Source organism: Macaca thibetana, chromosome 10, assembly GCF_024542745.1.
Source record: "Macaca thibetana thibetana isolate TM-01 chromosome 10, ASM2454274v1, whole genome shotgun sequence".
NCBI lineage: Eukaryota > Metazoa > Chordata > Mammalia > Primates > Cercopithecidae > Macaca > Macaca thibetana.
Genome location: NC_065587.1, coordinates 90920885 through 90945434, shown reverse-complemented (window position 1 = coordinate 90945434; position 24550 = coordinate 90920885). Strand labels below are relative to the sequence as shown.

General features: G+C 41.6%; 2 long non-coding RNA genes across 2 annotated transcripts; both read left to right on the top strand.

The window, feature by feature from the left end:
* Positions 1–585: 585 nt before the first annotated feature.
* Positions 586–2513, top strand: LOC126929330 (uncharacterized). The gene is made up of 4 exons (XR_007717142.1): positions 586–775; positions 1510–1922; positions 2095–2165; positions 2359–2513. It is a non-coding gene; the product is annotated as an uncharacterized LOC126929330 (long non-coding RNA).
* Positions 2514–3045: 532 nt separating this feature from the next.
* LOC126929329 (uncharacterized) lies at positions 3046–20694 on the top strand. Its single transcript, XR_007717141.1, has 5 exons — positions 3046–3156; positions 4572–5173; positions 6394–6538; positions 17404–17633; positions 20102–20694. It is a non-coding gene; the product is annotated as an uncharacterized LOC126929329 (long non-coding RNA).
* The last annotated feature ends 3856 nt before the right edge of the window (positions 20695–24550 follow it).

Sequence of the window (24550 nt, the reverse complement as noted above, 5' to 3'; positions counted from 1 at the left end):
GGTTGGATATATAAATGCTATTGTCTAATCTTTTATAAGAAGGTGGTTCATGTTGGAGGATGACTTAAAGGCATCCAGCAATTGCTCCTCTAGCTACCCCTTCCTTATCAAGACGAGATGACACCATGGATCACTGCATGGACTATTTTGTAATTTAATTGTCATAAAGAGGTAATTACATGATTTGTATCAATATAAAAGTCTCTCAAGGTAGTAGCAGAATATGCTATGGAATCTCCAGATCGGATCACTGTGGGCATCAACTTCAGTGTAATTCTCCAGGCTTGTAAGCTGGTATGAGTCATAATCTTTAACCATAAGAAACCAAGGCTGAATTATCTACAGCAACATTGGGAGGCCAGCGCCTTAGAAAAGACTGGGTTCAAATTATGAGTAAAAGGAGGCAAAGATAGTTTTGGAACTGCATGAACTGTAGACAATAATAATAGTTTCTTGGTAAAACTGTACAAACTCCTTTTTTGGAGGGTACATGGTTCTAGAATAAAACACCTCTATGACTCATTGGCACCTGGCATTTAAGAGACAAACACAGTTTTAGAATGTGAAATCGCCATGGTAATGCTCTTCACAACATACTGGCTCAGGCTGAGAATGGCACAGACTTAACTTTCTGGAAGATAAGCCTCCTGCTGTTGACATGGAAAGCCTCCGAGCATCTTTACTTGGGAAGTTGTAAAGATGATTAGAAATGTCTGCTGTTCCTGGAAGTGAAGCATCGCTTGAAGCTCTCCACGTGCCTTTTGGAGGCGACCAGGTATGCACTGCATAGAGTTTGCCTTGGGCTGCAGAACATTACCAACCTCAGCACCTGTGCAGGGGTGCTGGGCATTCCTAGTTCCCATGTTCCTCTCCATTCTGCCTCCACCCCTCACCACACCCCCTCAGTAACTGATTCTGATGCCAGACTCGCTGGAGTCTTTCTGAAGCTCTCATTTCACTGATCCACTTCAGACATAATACTTTACATTTTAAAGATTTTTGAATTGTTATTCATACCTGAATAAACAACCTTCTTGATCTTTAAATGTTGGAGAATGCTGCAGCTTGGCTCTGGGCCTTCTCTCTTTCTATTTATTCTCTTGCTTCATGACCTCACGCATTCTTAGAGCTTCAATTACCAACTATGTGAATCTTTCCTGAATTTTATTCTAACTGCCAACCTAATATTTCCACTTTTCCAAGCTCCTGAAATTGAACATATCTCATTACAAGAACAGCTGTAGGGTTTTCTACAGGAAAGTTGTGGTTCATAGCTACATCAGACTTTCCAATGACGTCCTCTGGGTAGTCTTTGTCCTAACAAAGAATAACAGAATCTTGGGAGGAAAATTGTGGGTGGGAATGCCCTGATGATGGATTCTCTAATCATGCATATGTCACCCAAGTTAACTTCCATCTTGCCATCAAGCTGGGATTTGGTGCCTGTGGAAATATTAAGAGTATCTGGAGCCACCTCCTCAAAATCACCATGCTTCTCTTGCCTCTTAGAATAATCTACAGAAATGGCAATGAAAATGAGAGTAGATGCATAAACAGAAAAAGTTCTGGCGAGAGTTCCAGGTACCTTACATGGAAGCAGCTGGGTAAACAGTGATTTTGAGGCATTAACACATCATATTTGTACAGCAATGAGAGTTTTGAAAAACATTCATCCTTCACACTCAAAGTGAAGCCAGACATAACATTTACTAAAAAGCAAGAGTCTAGTACAGTGTTGGAGATGCATTCTGCCTCTCCCAAATTTCCAAATGTTTGCTCCAGTATTCTTTACAAACATCTCAAGGAAACTTCAACAGCTTTTCAGCTTGTTTAATGTGAATGAAAGCGAATATCCCTATGTTCTGGAAAAAGCAAAAACCCTGTCTTTCCAGCCACTTGGCCTGATGGAAGTATAAAGGCAGGTGAGTAAATTCTTAAATTTCATATTCAAATGTCTTGATGTCATTCTATGAAGAGAGTTATAATTAACACATTTGTAAGTCACCCGATGAACTTGGTTTCTTCAGGTCATAGGTTGGAGCTTGGAATTCTCACCCAAGTTTTAGTTCTGAGGTTTCATATGTTTTCTGTTAGGAAATCATCTAGAAATGTAAAAGTGCAACTTTCCTTCAACACCGTGCTGGGCTTTATTCTGCTTTGGGAAGGTGAGAGCTGTTCTGGGGAAGAGCTGGTTAGGACAGGAAGGGTGGGGAAGAAGGGCAGGGAGGGCACTATGGAGAGTTTTACTTAGACATGGGTTTCAACCAAATGACAGGACTCTGAACTATTTGAAGATCATTCTTTCCTCCAACCTCCATCCTAATTAAACCACATTTTCTGTTCCTCTTTCTCCTTTAGGCTTTTTGTGTGCAGCAAAGCTGTGCATGATGTCTCTGATTTTAACTGTTTCACCCAAAATGTAATACGACTATGTTTATTTTTTTCTCTCTTACATGAGGGAAGTATTTCCATAAGACCTGAGAAACAAGACATAATTTGGGGACACAAAGGCAGATGAAGACTCATTGCTCATTCTTTTTTTCTCCACTCCCTGAAATAGACAGTCCTTCCCTTCTGATCCAAATCCTATTCATTGTGTCATATCTAACTAAAATGGCACCTTTCCTAAGAGTGCTTGTTATTTGTGACTCCAGGACGTTCTATCAGCCGTTGTTGTGGATATCCTTCCCCACACATTTCAGAGCTCCAAGTACAGCACAGCGGCGGCATTTCACGCTCCCTGGAACCTGTGAGGTGGGTGCCACATCGTCTTCACTTTTTGGATGTGAAAGCTGAAGCTCAGAGGTCCTGTCACCAGTCTATGTGTCAAGCCTGTACGCATCAGTAAGTGAACAGCCAGGGTCTGCGGCCCCACTGTCCAGCTTCAGGGGGGTCCACTCTGAAACCCTCTGCAGTGCTCTGTCCTCCATCGTAACCTCACTCACGGATTCCTTTAAGACCTATTCCTTTATCTTCAACTAAACCATGAAGCCCTTGATGACAGCTTTTGTCTTGTACTTTTTTTTTGCATCTGGATAGCCACTTCACAAAAGAATACCTGCAGGAGTCTATCATACACGCACTGATTGAGATAGATCATGTGAGGATATGTAAAACCAGAGACTCGAAAAATAGCAAGCTGAACTTTTAGATAAGGTAATCATTCTATGGCTTATTGGTGGTAGTTTATATTAATGGTTGTTAGAATCATGTTGTTTCCAAGCAAATAACACAATAAGAAAACAATCCAGTAATACCCCTTAGCTTTGTGAAGGTGTTATGATCAGTTTTATGTAAGACCACACTGTAGTAAGTTATGGAGGGGTTGTCCAGACACTCCCATATGAGTAGTGTCAAAACACATACTCACCCACACCCTGAGTCGCTGCCTTGGGTCCCATCCAGCAATGACCGTGAGTGCTCCAACACCTGAGCCCACAGATGCTCCTATTTCAGAACCCACCCATGTCAGGGAAGTCCCCTGTCTCCCAGAGGTTCTTTCAGTCTAGACAGTTCTAGGGCACGGTTCTTTCCCAGGATGGGCACTGTGGGCATATAAGTATGGGGAGGGAGAGTGGTCACTATTTGTATGTGTGGGATTGGCCACCTGAGAGAATCTGAGAAGGGTCTGAAAAAGTCTCTCCACATCCAGTTATTATGGAGCAGTAATGCAGGCAAAACTGTTCCTAGAATCAGTTCATGGTATAACCCAAGTGTCACAAAGAAAGGATCAGGGCAGAGAAAGTGAGTTTTGTTGGAGCCTGGGGTGAGTGGGAAGAGCAACTGGGAGATGAGCAACACAGGATGGGGCGGGGGCTGGAGGAGAGAGAGTGGGAGGGCGCTGGCCCAGGAGAGATGACCACACCAGACTATGTGGACCCCACCTGAGGTACAGCCCTAGGAGGACTTGCAGCAAGGGGAGTTGGTGTCCCCATTTCAGGAAGGCTCCCTTGACAGGTAGGGAATGTGGACTTTCCGTAGAGTAATGCTCTGTTCGCCACTTGTCCAAATAGTAATAAATCACCAGTAAATTCCTGGTGCTGTTTGGAAGGCTTGGACTTCAAAGCCCCAAATTCACAAACAGGAACCTTTCATTAACTCTGGAAAAGGAATTTCACTTTATTTCAATTTGTGTATTTTGGTTATTTAGTGGAAGCATATATTACTGACCAACATGACATTCCGTTTTGAATCAAGTGCCTTTTATTCTAGAGCCATCAGACATTGAAATTATGTGTTTAAATGCTTGACCAGCCTTCATCTGTACCAAATGTTTGAACTTGCTTTTATAAAAGATGAGACAACTTTGCTTTTTAGTTTCTTTTTTTTTAAAAGCTGGTTTTAGTCACGAGATACCATAAGACCAAAAAACCCCTCAGAGCTGTAACATTTTGATTTTCCTGCAGTTCAAAGTACTACCTTTCTCCATTAAATAATTTAAAGCATCTTTTTTTGAGAGAAGGGAATAAAAGCAAGATCTAATCTGGAATTGAATGCCTTGTGGTGTGTTGTTTTGCTGGGGCCCGTCGCCTAATTCTGTCTTTATTTCTCCTCTTTTCCTCCCTTCTCAGCTATGCTTGGGTATCCAATGTCAGAATTATTTCTTTCATCAGACCCATGCAAATGGAATAATATTCTCTCTGCTGAACGTCACTGTTGCTTGGACCTCTTAAAGTTAAGGTCAAACATCCCTTTTTGTTTTTATTAAGAAGCATTGCATCACACAGAGAAAATATTAAACACTGATCTTTAACAAGAGCACTGAAAAGCAAATTGGGATCGATCTTATTTTCAGCTGGGACAACCATTTCCTTCAGGCTTGACCTGAGGATCAGATGTTTGACTCTTCTAGGAATCAAGGTGAAGATGGATAAACATGCAAGTTTGAAAGAAAGCAGGAACAAGGCAATCCAACTTGTATTTTCTGTAAGCTGGCGGCAGAACATTTAACTGCCAGCTCCTGACAAGGTTTGGAAAACTCATCAGTGGGAAAGCAGCCAAAACACTGCTCAAGCATGGGTGGTCACCAGCAGCAAAGGAGGGAAAGCAAGCCAGAAAGAAAGAAGGAAAAAAAAGAGAGAGTCTTTATATAAGTGCTTTCCCATGATGTTCTAGCTATCTGCTTTCCTGAAGCAGTGTAACTGTCACCATCCTGCTGAAAGCTCAAATCAAGGTGATGCAATGAGGAAGCATTTCATATTAATAACTGCGTAAAACAGAGACAACACACTATCATCTATGCAGGCTTGGCTGGGCTGGTGTGCACCTCACTTCCTAGTTTCAAGAATAGAATGCTCACACTGTATCCTATATCATGCCTCCCAAACCTTGTGGTCAGATAAATTTTAATATCAATCTGGGGGAAAACTACTTTCCACTATTGAAATTTTGGTTTTTGTTTTGTTTGTTTGTTTGTTTATTTTACTGTTAGACTGTACATAAACACAGACCAAGATAACAGTAAGCAATACAAATGTCAACCAACTCAACAGCTGAAACAGCTAAACCTAATACCCTGTAGAAGCACTCACATACATCACCAGTTTAAGAATTTTGTGAGAAATAGAGTACATTTTTTAAAGTAAGAGATGAGTTCTCTATTAAGTTAATCATGATAATAGCATTGATATACTCTAGGTCTTTTTTCATATAGGTAGTCTGCAAACACCTTCCTCTTTGATTAGGAATTTTTTATTAGTGAGATGCATGGTCATCAAAAAATATGTGCAGATGTTTGCCTCCCTTGAGAGCTGGCCAATTGCTCTTGCAAGGCAGGCCAGTTCAAGGCCATTAAGATCTCAGGCACTACAAGGGGAAGCTCTATTTTGTGACAGGATCATTCCCTGCACTGGCACCAGAAATAAAGCTTAAAGGTGAATCTCCCAAGTGAACATTTATCTTTGTACTTAAAGAGCTGCTTTTTCATTATGACTGCCTCAGAGACTTTTTTTTTAAATGAAGCTCTCTGCTTTGCCTCTGTTACCAAAATCCAAGGTTCTATGACAACCTCATGCTTATAAAGTTTCCTATGTCTTCTGTAATATGTCTGTGATTCTGTGAGCCATGCCTCCCTCTCACTGTACCTGGCCCACTTATAAGGATGCAACTGAGTGTCCTGTCTTCATTTAGAGGGCAGCAAGACCAATGCTCATCTTCAAACCATGAGCAGTCTCACTTCATAAGATTGTCTGCTCTATAGGCCCTGGGCAGGGTGCAGAACATGTTCCCAGAGACGTATCTTTGTCTTTGTCTGCAAACTCACAATGTTCAAACTTGAGACTCAGGAATGGCCTCTATTTCGGCATGCTATACCTGGTGACATAACTGGGTTTCACTGGATTTGCTCAACATATTATCTAGTTGTATGACTGAATTGGTCCCATTTTTGCACAGATGTGGCTTCTAGAAACTTACAATATTTTTGAGTCATTCCATTGCTTTGGATGCTACACATCTTGAAAGGAAAAAGCTGCACGGGTCAAGTATAACTGTTGGCATTTGACCGCTGCTTTTGCATCAATTTCAAGCATTCACTATGGTAAGTTGATATGTTTCTAACATGTGGTATTGCTTCACCATTGAAGCTATATTTTTTTCTTACATTGTTAGTTCAGTAATAACATATTTACCTGATATTGGAACTAGAACACAGGTTCCGGTTTAAGCCATATGGTAATGACTGGCTTTTGGTTTTTAATTGTACAATCTAAGTTAATAGCAAATCTCCTTTGTATTTGTGTATGTGTCTCTGTGTGTATATAATAATTAATGCCACATATTGCAGCTCTTTTGTTAAGAAGACCATGGTCCACATACCAGTGGGGGAAAAAGAAAGAGAACATTACAAGCATGGAGATCATCAGAGAATCCTTGATTTGGGTCCTAGTTTTGGTTTTTGTTCCCTGTACGACTTTGGAAAAGTTATGTTGCCTGCCTTATACAGATTGGTTTAAGAATTGAGCAAGATAATCCGTATTAAAATTTAGCTGAGTGTGAAAGTGAAAATATTAGGAAGTGATACCTAATATTAAGAAGTGTTATATAATTATTGTTTTTGTTATGAAACGAAGTTCTTATTCCTGTATATGAATGTGCACATTTCCAGATGTTTAGTAAAACCATGTCTCAATGCAAACTTCTTTTGGAGGCTTCCAGCTAGGGATCTTTAAGATGCTATTAAGGCAAAATGTTCTGCTTCTATGTCTTCTGGCAATTTTTACACAATATAAAAATATGAATAAAAGTAAGTTAAATAACGTGTTTCTTAACACACCCTTTCCGAAATGATAAAGTAACTCCTTAAGCACTTTCATAACTAAATGCAGTGAAACCAATATTCTTGTCTAGCAAACAGACAGGAACAAGGGCAAGGTATCATAGAGAAAAATGTTTTGCTTAAAAACCAGAAGAATTGAGTCCAAGCCTTTTCTTGGTCTTTGACTAGCTGTGTGATTTGAAGCAAATTAGTTCTCCAAGTCAAGCTTTTTTTTTTTTTTTTTTTTTTTTAAATCTGCAAAATAGGAGAAAACATCCCCATATCCTAGGAATGCTGTGAGGGCTGAGATACGCGTTGCACAATCACCTTTCTTACACTATGGAGAAAAGGCATTGTTGAAGCTGAAGGCGATTTCAGGTGGTTTATTCAAAAAATATTTTTGTGGTAGCCTCATCTTTCTAATGATATACACCCTCACAGGGTGATGACAAAGCATGAATGACAATGTGAGCCACTCGCGCTGACGTACTTCAAGGGAAATCCTCTCATGACTTTATTACTTTCACAGTCTCTACCCCCTCAAGCCTCAGACCAGCTGTTAATGATTATTAAACTCACACTCTCCTTATATCTTTTTGGATTTCAAAAATATTTAGTATTGTGATTTGTGGTCAGGATTCTCTTGATTACAAATAACAGAAAATCCACTGGAGGAATTTTGGAAATAAAAGGAAGGAGAGATTTGGTTATCAGGATATGGGGGCTCTTGGAAGCAGGGGACCAGGGAGCCCCTTGATCCTCCCCACTGTAATGAAACACAGTCCTCCTCTCTGATTGGAGCCCAGGACATTCTCTCTTCTGTCTCTCAGCCTTGCTTCACTCCAGGAGGGCTTTTTATTCTTCATCATTGCAGATGAGCCTTCAATTTCCCACCTGGTGAAGAGATAAAGACCCTGCATTCTTTTTCCAAAATTATATACTGCAGTCAAATACAGCCAAGTTAAAACTAAGCTCTTTTAGTTGCCATTTCTGGTAGTTTCAAATGGAAGACGCTCATTGGCCCAGCTTGGGTCAGGTGCTTTTGTCTGGTCCAATCAGTGTGGCCAGAGAGGGACGGAGGGTCTCACTTTATAAACGTGGCTGCCTCCACTGTAACCACGTGGTTGAAGATCTGGAATTTGGAATTTGACTCTCAAACTTTACCTACCTGTAGTCGAGATGGTCTAAGCATGCTATGGCTGTGGAAGGACAAACACAACTTTCTGTGATTCTGTCCATTTGCTTTTTACAAAGCAGAGCCCCACACTCAGCACACAGATAGGGAGAGTTTTGACGTTGTAGTTTTCCATAAATATTGGAGTTAACTTTCTCATACTAAAGTATATTTGCTGTCCCAAAACCATGCAATGGGGTCATTAGGTCAAATGACAAGAGAAAATAGTTTGACTTTTCTAATTAAGAAGAAATTTTTGTTAAGTAACTCACAAGTTTAAAAGGATTGTACCTACTTACAGTTTGCTATGTACAAACTATAAACAGTTTAATACGTACAAAAAGCTTGATTTTGTAACATAGACATGTTATTTTGGTAAAAAAGAGTGAAAGTTCTTTGCATCACTGTGGAAAAACACATTATTTCATTCATACATACTGTGTACCAGAGCACAGTAGAAAATTATACTTTTGGATAATGAAAAATAGAAAGCATACAATATAAAATCATATGGTTCAGAATTTCATGGGCATCGTGAAAATGCTACATGGAAAGCAGAACATTAAGTTTCTTATCATATGTGCAGTGTTCTGAAAGCAAACAAGCGACAGCACAGAGTAAAATTAAATGATTGCTTGTTGAACATGATGTGTGTATTCAGGTGTGTAGCATGGCTACTTATGGAGCAGTTTTGTCATTTTGCCCATTTTTAGTTGACTAACTTAAATCAATATGTAGTATTTTGGTTAAAGCCTGATGAACGTTTTCTCCTTGTTCAAATCAAATGAAAACTGGATCCTCTGGCCCAGTTGTGAGTATGAACATGGATTTATTCTCTCTTTATCTTTTCATATAGGAGATGGCAGTTCATAAATCTGGTGTCTCAATCTTAGAGATACTTTGAGAATAATGAGATTACCTTTAAGACACCTCCACTCATTTAACTGTTGCTGAATCACTTTTTTTCGACCAAGGGTTTAGTTTCATTTTCTGATGGAATGTTATGCATTTGTATGCTCACCTTCATTCTCCATTAAAAAAAATAAAAATAAACACACACACACAAAACAAAATATCTCACAAGGTTTGGTGTCCTTAATTCCAAACGGTTTCTTGATCTCGAAGGACTTCAGGCAACCTGAAAGGAGCCCTTGGATCAGGGACAGTGCACACCGCCCTTGCTGTGGGAAACTGTAGAAGAGTATAGTCTGTGGTTAAACCAGTGGCCAAAGCTTGATTAATTCCATACAGTCCACAGAATGAGAACTCAAACACCATGGAAATTTACAGAAGGTACAGAGACCTGGGCTAAGCAGAAATGATACCATTTTTTCCCCTATTCATCAGGAGTTAGAGTCTTGTGTAGAAACCCTGCAGATGACCATTGTTGCTCCATCGCTAACGGGGTGGACCAGTGATGTGCATCAACCACTTCTACTTGGATTATCCACGTGGATGTTCTCAACCCTGCCAACAAGTCCCAGAGGAGATTGGGCTTCACATGAGGGAAAATACAGCTGTCACCTTTCAGTTATAATATCTTAACCATCAAATTATCAATACAGTATTAATAATGATGTTAATTACACATATGTGTGGCAAAATTCTGTCCGCACACTTACCAATTACTTTTACAACAGCTCTAAAAGCGGATGTTATTGTTTTTATATTGCACAATATGAATCTGAATCTCATGGAAGTTAAATAATTTTCCAAGGCTCTAACTAGTAAATAGTAGAGTCAGAATTTAACGTAAATCCACCTAAATGTAAAGTTTGTATTTTTCTCACTGTGATATATTTTCTAGTTTTCTAAGCCACAATCTCTTGAAAATTAAAATATTATTTATATACCATAAATTACCCTTTTAAAGTGTGCAATTTCATGGTTTTTGGTATACTGCAAATTTGCACACCATCACCACTCTCTAATTCCAGAACATTTCATAATCCTCTGAAAGAAACTCAATACCCACTACCAGGCACTCTCCACTCCCCCTCCCCATAACCCCTGGAAACCACTCATCCACTTTCTGCCTCTATAGATTTGCCTATTCTGGGTATTTCATATACATGTAATCATGTGATATCTGGCTTCTCTCACTTAGCATGTTTTCAAAGTTCATCCAAGTCGCAGCATGTGTTAGTACTTTATCTGTTTTATGACTGAATAATGTTCCCTCGTGTGGTGATGGTTACAACACATTTTTTTTATCCACTCATCAGCTGATGAACTTTTTTCTATTATGAATAATGCTATGAATATTGTGTATAAGTCTTTGTTTGAATACCTTTTTTCAATTTGGGGAGGTATATGCATAGGTATATTTTCTTATTTTAATAAAATAAATCTTATGTTTCAGAAATTCAAATGTGGGTTTTAATTCAGAAAATACTTATTGATTGTCCACTAATAACAAGCATGTGGCTAAGCATCATCGGTCAGAGAAAGAGAAATAAAAAGGCCCCCTGCCTTCCAATGAGTCCCACCCTCTCATAGTCTTATGGCTGTGAGTGGCAGGTGTGTGCACATGCACGCTCTTCTTTTCCCTGAGAAAAAAATAACTTGACGTGTAGACAAGTCTGAAATTGGCTTATCAACAATGATTTGGGAGCTGCCAGATTGTGGTACAATTTTGACACTATCTTTTCAAAGAGATCTGAATCAGACTGTGTCATTAACCTCACAGGCCTTTAGCCATGAAAAAAAGTATCTTCATCCAAAGCAATGAATAGACAAATTAAATTTTATTAGGAGTTTAATGATTCATAATTTATTACTTGTTTGGCAGTCACTTAGTTCAACAATTCATTCATTCATCTATTCAGTATACGTGCTCACCCTGGCACTGTGCTAGGTGCTGGAGAGGTAACGTAGAAAGGGAGGAGCCTGGAGTTCCTGTTCTCTCAGAGCTTTCAGCCTGGAAACGGATGCAGTCAAGCAAACAGGGGATTGTAATGGAGTGTGATTGAGGCTTTGGTAGGGAAATACAGGATGTTAGTAAACCCCAAAGGAGAAATCTCTTACCTTGATTAGGAGAAGCAAGAAGACGTTCCTGGAGGAGTGATGCCCAAGCTAGACCTGAAGAATGAGTTAGTTTAGCAAAGAATTTATAGGAACTCATGAACAGTGTTTCAGGAAGAAAAAAACCACATCTATGCAGGACTGCACTTTTGTTGAACTGAAGACAGTTTATTGAGACCAAAGTTCACAAGACCCTGAGGATGAGAAATGGGACAGAAAATGGTACCTGGAGCAGATCATTCAAATGCCTTAAGCTTTGCTATGGGTACTGGAATTTATTCTAAAGGAAGCAGGGAGCCATATAAAACTATATGTAAGTAAGTGAGATGATCAGATTTGCTGCGGGCTTTAATATGGATAATAATTGGAGACTGGAAGCAGAGGGACAAGTTCAGAGCCTGTTGCATTAAGCTACAGATGAGGGATTGTGTCCTGAACCAGGGAGTTGGCTATGGATACGGAGAGAATTTGACAGATATCTGCTACATAGGATGTAGGATCTGCAAGACTTGGTGGTTGGTAAAGGAACTGGAAGGCATGAAGGAGGGAGAAGGAGGAGTCGGAGGAGGCCCCCAGATTTCTGGACCCCTCCCATATTCCCTCAGCCCTTGTCATTTGGTGCTTGCCAGCCCAACTTTGAACTGCCAGCATTTGCATGTCTTTCCTTGAGGGGCTGCCAGGCTTAAGTTTAACAGAATTAACACCCCCAAGGAGGAACTCTCAAGAAGAGAGTTGACAAATAAATACCCCACTTCCCTCACTTTCTGGGTGGGTCAATGCTAAGGCATGTTCTGTGTGGTCTCCCAGACTTCTCCATAGGGTGAACCCCAGTTGCCCACAAAAGGGACTGGCTTGATGTGCACTTTTTATTGGCTGCTTTTTCTTCCCTATCTCACTTCTTTACTCCCTTATTGGTGTATTCTAGAGTTGCCTCCCAAATAAACTACTTTCTTGCACATCCTTTTCTAAGCATCTTCTTTTAGGGAACCCAATCTAAGGTATCCGCATTGTAAACATGGATAGAAGACCAGTCATAAAGTTAGGGAATGCCCAGGGAGTGACCTGTGTGTGTTGATGGTGGTAGTGATGGTGAGTGAAGTTAAAAGAAGTGGAATCAAGTATCAAAAAACCAGTTCTGTAAGCACGGAGGCTGAGATTCCAGGGGACATGGAAGTGAAGGTGTCATCTGGGCAGTTGGTCTGAAGTACAGAAGAGAGGGCTCAGCTGGAGGTGATGACTGGGGGTTTATGGAAAGAACAGGTGGGGGCAGGGTGCCAAGGACAGATCCTTGAGTAAAACTGCCACTCAACAGGGAGGGAAAGAGTTGTTCACTAAGGAGATGGAGAGGGAGTGGCCAGAAATAAAAGGAAAACCAGGACGGGGGGTGGCACCCAAAGATGAGCATCTCCAGGTACATGTTATAGTGACTCATTTAAACTATCAGCTCCACAGGCTTCTCCCAGCACCTCCGTGGACTCTGTAGGTTCCATCCCTACATCTCAATGCTTATCACAGTTCATCCTTTCCTGGAACGTAGTCTTTGTTTTCTGGTTCTGCTACAGAATCAGGAAATACAATGTTACCACACTGTAAATTTGTACAAAATCCATAATACTTGTGCAGCTTCCTGCCTTTCATTTTCCTCCTCCAATAACTGAAAGAACATGAGAATTACAATAATAAATTTCCTCTGATAAGTTACTTGCTAGTTAATGCACATCAATCAAGAAAACATAACCTTTAATTCTTTTATTTTTTAATATTCATGTTTATTTACTTTTACATTTTTAATTTATCTTGTCTGAAAAATATAGCTCAAAGGTTCAATATCAATAGCAATGAAAAACACAAAGTTCGCCCTTAGTCCTTTCCTGCCCTGGTTTGAAATGTGAGCTTTATCATTTTTGGAATTTTTATACAAGCTTTTGTTTGCTTTCGGTTTCTTCTTTGTCAACCACTTACAAAAAAAAAAAAAAAAAAAAAGACAACTTTTTGTGCATTTTCTTTTCCCGATGAAAGGTACGGCGCTTCTGTGAACGTGCAGAGAGAACTCTGCAGCTCCTGTCCTCCATCTGCCTTCGTCAGGTGGGCTGTTTGTAGCTCCTCTGGCTCCTGTAGGACACAGGACTTCTCTACAGCAGAGCTCCACGTTTGTTTTTAAAATCCCAGATATGTTCAATTTTCTTTTTAAATTTCTCTTGTTTTGTACATTTAGGCTTATTTTTGTGCTGTGGTTGGCGTGGTCTGCGCATTTTCTCCCTTTTAGCGGCTGTGACAACCTTTTTCTTTACTTCATAGCATGCTGTGCAATTGCTTTTGCTAATGTTCTGTGGCCACTGAGGGGCAGAAGTGATTGGTGTGAATATGGGTAGGGTCAAGTAGTGGAAGCATTTTCTTATACACTTGACATTTTAAATCACAGAAAGAGAGCTCAGAGAGACACTTGCAGAAAGGGCACTTGTTTAAATGTGCACTGAACAGGCAGATTCCAGAGTCACACAGCTCAGGTATAAAAACCGGTTCACTCACAAGTAAAAACCCTGGGAAGTTGTTTGACTTCTCTGTTCTATGGTTTCTGCATTTGTAGAAACAAGTAACCCCTTCCTAATAGTGAGACAGAGGAGAAAAGATTGATTTAAACTACATGAAATTGCCAGCATTCATCCCTTTTGGCCTGGAAGAATGGCAGTTTCATATGGATCTGCCTAATCATACAGAATTCTTGACCTTCGTAGCTGCTGTCAGGATAAAAGTTAACCTGAGAGCCAGGCCTCTTTACTCATAAACAAAGTCCAGCATGCCTTGAAGCCTACAAATGCAGAGCCATCTCCCCCTCTCTTCCTCCACTCTTCCCTGACCCCTCCACTCCTCCCTCTCCCTCCTCCTGCTCCACCCCTCCCCCATGCTTCTTTCCTCCCTCCTCCACTCCCCCTACTTCTCTTGTCCTCCTCACCCACTCCTCCCAAAGGCCTTGACCCCAAAAGGTTTCAGTTAACTCTCTAGAAACTAGGTCCCATCTCTGATCTGTTCCTTGGAGCCTTTTCTGGGCCCCTGGTCCTCAGATTCCTTATCTGCCAGATGGAAACTTCACACCAACTTCCTGGTGTGCTGTGAGGGTGAAATGAGGGGAAGAGTGAAAGGTCTCAAGTCATAATGTGGGCACTTCCCTTACACCCAGGCCTCCATAGCAACCACACATGGAAGCCGACCCACTGAGCCTTGGAACCAGCAGGGACACAGGACACTTGTCCTGGCCCAGGCAGTGGGCCCAGGGGAGGGTTCTCATTTCCCTACTGATTATCTTATATCATCACTTGTTCTGTGTAGCCTTAAGTAAGCCATTTATGACCTTTGAACCTAAACATCTTCACCCATTAATTGAAGAAATTGGGAAGCCCCTTTCATCTTTATTCAGTGATTTGAATTATTAGTAAATTGTAAAACGCATAAGCATACAAAAGAAATGTTATCGAATGTTCATTACAGCATTATTTTCAGTAATAAAACAAGGAAAACGATTTAAATGATAGATTGTGGTAGATTTATGACAGAATATTGTACATCTCTTAAATCATATTTTATAAGAATGTGTAATAAACATCTTTATCACTTTAAAGCAAAATAAAACAGATCCACAAAATACAATAGGTAATTTTATTTCCAACTCTGTAGATATAGATGTGGATAAAGAAATAGAGGTGTGGCAATAAATAATGAAGAATTACAAGAATACACATAAAAATATTAGATATTATCATTGTCATGTAGTAGAATTGAGTGGTTTAATTATTCCTTACTATTTTATGTATTTCATAAATTTTCTACAGTGAATATACATATATATAACAGCGCATATATATATATATTCCAGCACATGTCATTATGTCATTTAAAATACATAGAAAAAGTGAACACCAATAGCCCATAAGGATTTGTCTTCTTAATTTTCAAACATCACCATTAATTATTTCGTTGCATTATGGCCACACCTTCATCTTTCAGGAGTGGGAAAGGTGATTGGGGGTAAGTGAACACTGTAAAGTTGGAGGAGAAGCTCTCTTTGTCCGTCTCAGCAGCTTACTCAGCCCCATAAAGTAGTAGTTAAAAACAAGACTTGGTCTTTCTGGTGTCTGGACGTGACACATACTGTACTGCTGAAATAACAAAATCCATCTTTTTTTTTCTTCTGGTATTCATAAAATAGAAATTAATTCAGGTAGTCTCACCCTGAAGTTTTGGAGAGAAAATTTAAATGAGTTCTCACATCACTACTGTGTCATTGCATTATGTGAAAATGTACCCCCAGTGCTCCTCCTTTTCCCCATCTGAGCAGTTTCTCTTGGCTGTACTTTTCCTGATGGTCAGGATCATTTTTTCTCACTCTTTCCTTAGTTCCTCTGCTCTCTCCTTCCATCCACTGCCAAAGTCCACCCACCTCCATTTGCCTAAAGTCTTTAGACGCTGAGTGGGTCCTCGCTGGGCAAGCCATCTGCATCACTCTTGACGGAAAATAAACACAGCCAAACAATGGGTATTTGGTTGTTTTCTAGGACTCATTTTTTTTCTACAAAAATAGCCCACCGAGGAGGCTGGTCAGGTGCTTTAAGGACTTTATGGCTGCTCTGGTCCATCCGGGTTCAGGTGTGGACTTCAGTAGTTATTCAGAAACTTGCTGTCGTTGATTTCTCTCAGGTGAAGGGACACTGCCCAGTCCAAATGAAGGCTTCTTAGGCTTTTGAACCTGGGGATGTAGCATCAGGGACTTCTGACCTCAGAGTTAGTTTGGCATTTACCGGCAGTGGCCTAAGACCCTCTGCCTGATCCACCCCTTCAAAACCAAATATTAGACAGGCAATGAATGGTTGCAGGTATTTCTGGACTGCCCTGGTAGTATTGTGCTAAAAAAACCAGGAGACTTCAAACCATAGGATTAATATGCCCTCTGATACTTAACTAGTGGGTGAGTTAATGTGGACATTTAAATGTGTGTGTATCTTTACATTATGCACAATATTACGCATCTACGAAAATGATCGTTTGCTCCAGCCAAAAACCAAGTGGTCCAATTTGAGGCATGACTCACTGGACCTACACCATGATACTCTGTTAAGCCCCCTTCTAATCATGAGACAACTTAGCACCTTTTCAAAGACCTTGGGAATTCACAACTGCGGTTGGATTAACCACACATAATACAAGCAGTTCCCAGTTTTCCACAGGGTTATTGTGCAGTACCTTGAATTGCCATTAGAGGTCATCAGTAGTCAACTCGCTGAGAGGCGGCCCCCACAGTGCCAACATTTGAAAGTCTAGAACATTCCTTAGGAAAATGTGTCTCTCGTTTTAGTGTTCTCACCTATAATATTAGTAGGTCTATCAGTAACTTGAGCTTCCTTGATTTTTACATTTAAGGCTTACTTCTAAGACATTATATTCAGGACTCAACGATCTACTATGATGCTAGATTTTCATTAAGAGACCCATTGGTGCTGATAAGGGAACCTGTGTCCAAAAAAGCAGCTCCAAGTGGAATCTCTGATAGGGCCTGAGGGGATCCCGGCCATAAAATCCATAATACAACACTGATCAATAACAAGGATGAGTACTATCGTTTTAAATGCCTCATGGAACACCTGTGATGTACACGACTCTACAGCCACTGAAATAATTGTGAAAGGAGGCCACAAATGTATTGACATGAGAAGATACCCATGCTATACTGTTAAGTGAGAAAACTGGTTGAAAGAAAATCCTGTAAACTATGATCTCATTATGTATGTACCTACACATATATCTTTTTACTATAGATTTTTAGAGTCCAGAATCTAACAGTAATTATGTTAGGGAAATGAGGATGTGTTGGGTTTCTAAAGTTGCTCAATGCCTCTGTATGCGTTAGACTTTTTGCAATTGTGTATTTCTTTCATAATTAAAAACATTTCCTTTTTAGATGATGGAGAAAGTGTCACCTTTCTGATGACTTTCCTGGGACCTCCCGGAGGTCTGGGCTCCTTCCCTGTGTCCCTGGATAATAAGCCTTACCTCTGCTACACCTCCACTCATGTGGCATTCTAATTGTTCCATAATTTGGTCTCCCCAAATGAAGTCCAAGGAACTCAAGGTCATGGTCTGAGTCCCACCCGCTACTGTGGCTCCAGCACCCATCATACTTGCCGACAGGTAAATGTTCTAACCTTTATCTGCTGAATGAAGGAATGCCACATGGGATGTGTGAAAGTTAATCCACCCCTTCCAGGTTTGGTGTGTGAGCCAACCATGGAGGTGCCAATGGGGGCAGCTCTTCTTTCCCCTACAAACCCTCTCTGAAGTCTCCCCGCGGAAGATTCATTCACAGAGACGACAGTGTGGGAGTGATTACTCTGGGAGCCTCTCTGTGCATGGGAGGTGCAGAGGTCATGGGGGTGACTGCTGTAGTGGGCAGGCCCAGGTCCAGTGCATGTGGGACATGGCTCGAGTTGGCTTTCATCTCTGGGCTTCACACTTACAAAGGCTGGCTCCCTTATCTCAGCAGTCCTCAGCTTTCAGCACGTCCTCCTGATACTTCAGATCTTTATGTGAGCTTAAAACACTGTGTTACCTGCTGGGGGTGCAGTTGGGGTCTGCCCATCACTACTCCTGCTTCAGAGGGCAACAACCAACAGACACAAGAATGGCAGTATACCAGTGAGTCCATAATCCTACAACTCCACTAATAGGGGTTTGTGCAAAGAAACCAATCTATACATTGATACAAGTGACACCATTGAGAAAAACATCAGGAATTGCCTAAATGTCTATCAATAGGGCTCTGAATAACTAAATCAGGCTCCGGAATACATTGAAGTATTCCCGGGCAGGATAAAAATGAGGACTGTGAGAATCGTGTGAGAATCACCAGGAAGTTTGTTCAAAGCAGACTCTCAGCATATCTGGGGTGCAAGATGCTGATTGTATAGAATGAAGAGTCTAGGAACCTTCATTTTAAAAATATGTCTTGGGCAGTTTTACTGTATACGTCATGGGAACCCATCTTTGGGAAACACTAGTGCAGCTGTGAATTAACTGATGTAGAACAGTAGGCATGCCAGAAAAAAAAAAAAATCTACAGTCTGCAAATGCACAGAAAGCAAGTATCTGAACGATTACAGGTCCAAATTTTTATTGCTGGTTGAGTATTAGTGGAGAATCTTTACGACTAATTCATTTATATATACTTTTTGGCTTATCTGTGTTTTGTAATTTTTAACAAGAAGCTAGGATGACTTATGTAAAAATGAAACGATGAAATCTAAAACAAAAATCACTGTCTTACTTGTCTGGTGGGCATTTGTAGCAAGCCAGATAGACCTGAGGGAGGTGGAGGCAGGGCAGGGGACCCTCACCTCCTCACTGCTCTCCAGTGGAGAGCTGGAGTCTGGGCGAGGGATGGTCTCTGACTCTACTTCCTGAAAACATAGTGGTCCCCAAGCTGGACATGGGGCTTCTGCTATTATTTACTTTTAGAAGTGACCTTTTTCCTGGGCCACAGAAAAATCAAATCAGTAGATTTTTCTCAATGTTTTTCTGTTTCTGTCCTGTAATTTTAAAAATCATTGAACACTTCCTAAATGGAATCTACATAAGATGGTATCTGATTTAACATGAAATTGTATATTCAGCTATTGTAAGCTTGACCCATCCAGTATTTCCACATGATTCACACACCACAAAGAATGCACAGACCATCCAGATTCTCTCACATTGGAGCCATTCGAGAAGCACCAGTACAACAGAAAGAGCAAAAACCAAAATCAAACATGAATTCCAACCTCAATTTTGTCTGAGTGACATGGGAACACAGGTGCACTTAACCTTTCTGAGTCTGTTTTACCTCCATATACACAAGTGTAATTATGGATAGTCCAAAGGGCCGGGCGCTCGTCAGAATGAAAAGTGCTGGTGCCAAGCTCTCAGCAGCATCTCTGATACTGAGTGCGAACACGGTAACTGCTAGGTCCACTCCTTGTCCTGGAGGTTGGGCCCTGTCCCCTGCAAGGACAGAACCTCTGCTGTGCTGAAGTTCGCCTCAGCGACACACGTGCCTGGCCTTGGTGCTCTGCTCAGCAGCTGTCCACAGTCCAAACTCCCTGCCACACACCCCCAGTCCTCCCGGCCATTCCCAACCTCCTCCTCACCTGCTTATTTTCATTTGCCCCCTCCTGTTTATCTAGTCTGGGTGGCTTCTGCTATTGGACTCTGCTGTCCACACCTCCCTGTCCTCAGCCTCAGAATGTTATTTATTGAACAGGGAGAGAAAAGGAAGTACTTCTATGTTGGTCTCTCTTGGGGCCCCTAAATGCTTGATATAGGGAAGAATTGGGGGAAAACACATCATTTCTGATTTTCCCAGGGAAATGCACCTTGCAGTCTGGGGCAGTGCTGGACACAGGGGACATGTCGATTGACCCTAAGGGTGTCTCCAGCACTCCGTGTGGATACAGAAGCACAGGTGCCCCTTTGGTGGATTAAATGCCAGCCGCTGAGAAATACACACACACACACACACACACACACACACACACACACACACACACGAAAGAAAAGACAAAGAGAAAGTGCAGGATGTGATTAAGAGCCATGTTGGTTACCAAGGTGTTTTCTCTTCATAGCAAAGTACGTTTGGTTACCAGAGAAGACAAGAGAGGCAGGAAGTCACAGTCCACGTGCTTGAAGGATCTTAAGGCATTGATGTGACCTCGTCTGCAAAGTTGACAAAGAAGGAGCCACGGGAACCTCAGAGCAGCCAGGGTGACTTCAGGAAGGGGCATGGGTGGGAGGCTTAAGAGATGGCACAGGGCATGGGCAGGAGGTGGGGCAGGTCTGTGCACGCCCAGGAGGGGATTTGACCTTGGCTCAGGATGTCATAAGGAGCTCGTGAAGACCATGGCAGTGCCGGAACGAATGGGCACTGGAGAAGCTCTTTGGCCTTGACAATTTGATTTCGAGAGCACCAGTATTACCACAAGAGTTAAAATCCATCTTATGAAAGTGGAGTGTTGTTATTATTTGCAGTTGACACAGAGTAAAGAGTGCTCTCTTAAAATGTCCATCCATTGGTCCGGAAACCAAACCTAATGCCCTATCAAAACCCCCGTGCACCATAACTAATCCTTAGGCTGATCACTCATGGAGCACTGATTATTGTTTCTGCATAATTTGGATGTTAATGTAGAATATTAGTCCTGCTTTACTTTAATAGAAAAGACCACTGCAGTCTTCCCTCTGTCATGTTACTCAATACCCTACTGTTTGCTCTTATTCTTTTCGATGCTCAGTTTTTCTAAGGAGTCAGAGCTTACCTGCACCAGGTAATCCCTCCAAAGCCAGTAAGAAACACGCAGTAAATACACAGCAATCTAAAAAACAAAAACAAAAAACAAACAAACAAACAAAAAAACCAGGGCAACAAGTCAGAGATCAGCTTTCCTTCAGTGATTAAGATCTAGGCAGGGGTTTTATTGTTTTAGATGAGCAGAAAAGTTGGGGGAAACTATCTGTCATCAGATCCCAAACCTCACTGTCACCAGGAGCGAATATTCCCACCCTTTCCTCCTAAGTGTGTCTCTGAGCCTTTCCTTAGGGCCTGGTCAAAAATATGACAAATCAATTCATACCAAGGTGTTGTTCGCTCTATTAAGGATGCCACTACTTGACTGAAAGGGAACAAAGGCAGAGGGAACACTTCCAGGGTGTCATGACACCAGTGGAAAGTCACTTGGCCACCTGGCCAGCCACCTGTCTTAAGGGCAGCCCATGGCCAGGCCCTCAGAGATCCCCCCTCTTACTAAGGCCCTAAGATGCTTGAATGTGGGAGACATTGCCCATTTCTACCTCAGTAGATGCGTGTCAGACCACCAGACCCTCCCTCCATCTGCCTTTTTAGTGGATAGGTAAAGTATGCTCTTTCCCAAAGCTTCCTTTGTAAAGGGGAGAGCAAGTAGGGGTGTTTCACCCAGGCCAGGGGGCTGCCTGGGGTGCCTAGCCCGCCAGATCCACACCCATTCTCCTGAACAGCATTTCTACCAGTGTCTTCTGAGGCTGCAACTGCAGCTTTCCGTCTACGCATTCTTTTCTGTATCTTAGTAATTCTGATTTGGTTCCAGCCCTGAGTCTTGGCCAGACAGTCAAGCTGGCTTTTTAAGGTCACTGAAGATGCCTGATCTCACTCCGTTGGGGGTTGACTCAACTGGCTAAATATGCAGAGTTCCAAGGTTGAGAAAGGAAACAGTATCTCCAGGGGAATTACTGCAGGACCAGGCCATTCAGGTAGAGGAGCTTTTCAGGATTGCCATGGTAGCTGACCATGAGACTCTGACCCACGTGGCTTTTTTCATATCTCGTCTTCCATGTCCATGTATAATCATTCACTTGGCAGTCAACAACCCACTGCAATCAAAAACACTACTGCTACAACCCCTAAAATGACAGGAAGAAAACCAACTCACTGTGTTCTTACTGAATGCCAGAGACTGTGCTAAGCCTTCACATGGACTGTCTCACTTATTTAGCATCATGTACACACTTGTCCTCATTTAAAAGGTAAAGAGACCGAGGCCCAGAAAGGTTCTATAACTCACCCAGGGTCACACAGCACTCAAGGACTGGCTTTAGGATTTGAACCAGCTTATCTAACTTCAAAGTTTTTGAACTTTGCTCTATGTTCTTTGAAAGGTGGAATCATACAAATCACAACTAGAGCTGAAGATGGGGAAAATGAAGTCTCAGAGAGTTTAGTGACTTGTCGTCCGAAGTCACATGGCGAGATCTGCTAAAGTTAGTTTTCTTCCATACCCTGGCAAGGTGGACTAAATTACATTGAAAATGCCCCTGGCTCTGCAGCCCCCATCCCCACCCCACTGCCAGAGGCCAGAAGGAGGTGCAGTCGTCACCCAGCTGCGGTCCCACATTGCTTTCTATGAAGGCAGAAACTAGGACTTGTCCCCTGCAAAAGGCGAAGAGCCAGAGTGGGAAATTTAGCGTGGAACTTCTCTGCCTTTTCATTTATTTTATGAATTTGTTAACCATTCTCTTGAGAAACTGCACTGTTTTTAAACTGCACGTTTTCTTTAGCTTTGGAGACCAAGTCACATAATGATGCTGACCTAGTCAGCACAGACCACATGGAATAGCAGAGCCTTTGAATGCATTTGTGTGTAATGATTACTATAAACACAGCTTTCTTTATGTATTATTAAAATTATCAGTAATGGCAGGCTAATACTGATTTCCTGTCAAATCTTTTCATAATGGTATTTAAGTAAAAATATTATAATTGGGTTGTTCTTTACTGTCCTTAGAATGAAGAGGAGTAACGTTTAACCATCATGTAACTTTTCAAAATAGAAGTCTACTTTTCAAATATTATTTGTTTCTTAGTTTTTCCACTGGAAAGAGCATTAAATAAACTGTATTCCAAAAAATGGAATTAAGTTAAATAAGCATATCTTCAATCGGTGCCACTAAATGATCCTTAAATCAAATCTTGAATTGACCCTTTCTTGAAGACAGGGAAAAACATATTTGTGGCTTGCCTGTGAACTCTCCCAGGCTTCTTTCTGCCAAGCAGGCTGGGGGATTCCCACAGTGCCCTAGCATATGGAGGGTTTGCTGGGCTGTTTGTCAGCAGCTATTGTTCTCTTTCAATACCTGTTTCTAAAAAAGCGAGAACACTGTCTGGTTCCACAGAAGTTACCAAAAGTAACAGAATACACTGTAGGTTGTCTAAGCTTCCTCTGGCATTGCAAGCCTTTGATCTTTCTGGATTTTCTCCTCTTCTCTTCACCAAGGAACCAGTCCAAACCCTTAATCTTTCTAACTCAAGAGAAAGTCATAGAGGCAGCATCAAAATTGGACGTCTAAATTGAGACTGAGAGCAGGAAGACATCTAGGGTTTTAAGAGTGGTGAGGACTTATAGCTCACTCTCTTGTTGGCCCCTGGGACCAGAGGATGACAGGACCTTTGGAAGCCAGAGCATGATTGTGGGAGCACCTCAGAAGGTTGGACTTGGGCCCTAGGGTTCAAGCTGGCCAAGCTCTCAGCATGGCAGGACCTCCAGACTTCAAGAGGTGCACTGGTGGTAGGAATCACAAAGGTGACCACCGTAATCTGAAGACAGAGGGGACCTACAAATATTTTGCTGAGGATGATATTTCTGCAATCTTTGTACAGACCTGAGGAGTGCAAAGAGAGCCCAGCAATGGCTTTCACTGGGTTTCTTGCCGACCAATCTCAGGCATCCCAAAGTCACATTTAATTTAGCTGAAAAAAAGAAAATTAAGTTCCAGGACTTGATTTTCATTCCCAAGTTTCTGGACAAAGATTCATGCTCACCCCACACGGATGTGTGATCATTTTTGGATCATTTCAGGTCTTGGTAGGAAATTGACTTTTACTCCAAAAGTTTTAAACAAAGAGAATTTAATGATGTGACTCTTTACTAAAGTGTGTGCACAGCTGAGAAAATCAAGAAGAAAGGTTGAAGCATGCAGAGACAAGCAACATGGAGAAGCTGTTACTTACCCAATATTTTCTTGCTGGCTGCAGCCCGAGGCCACTCTCGGCCACTGGAGGCCACCTCAGTGGCTTTCTCTCTGACGTGGCCATCTCTTTAAGGCTAACAGAAGAGTCCCTCTCTTTTTGCAGTGTGCCAAGGTGGAGTGTTGTGTAATGTAACCTGACCACAGGAGTAACATCCCATCACATTTACAGGTCTCACTCACATTGGGGAGCAGAGAGGGTCATACAGGGTGCACCTTGGAATTCTACCTACATGGCCCCCAAGAAGTCTGGAGCTTATATCAGCGACTTCAGGATGAGAGAAGAAAATGACTCTTCCTCTCAAATTAGGAAATCTCAGTGAAGGATTCTGATTGGCTCAGATACAGCTGCAGTCCCCTGATCTGTGGCCATGAGGGCAGAACTGTTGTAAGAAGAAATAGGGTAAAACCAATTGTCTTTACACTGGGGAACACCGAATCACCCAGATTCTTTAGAACTTTTAGAGCTAAACTCAACATGATGAAACAAAACACATCAACTGCCTATGGAAGGAGGGAAA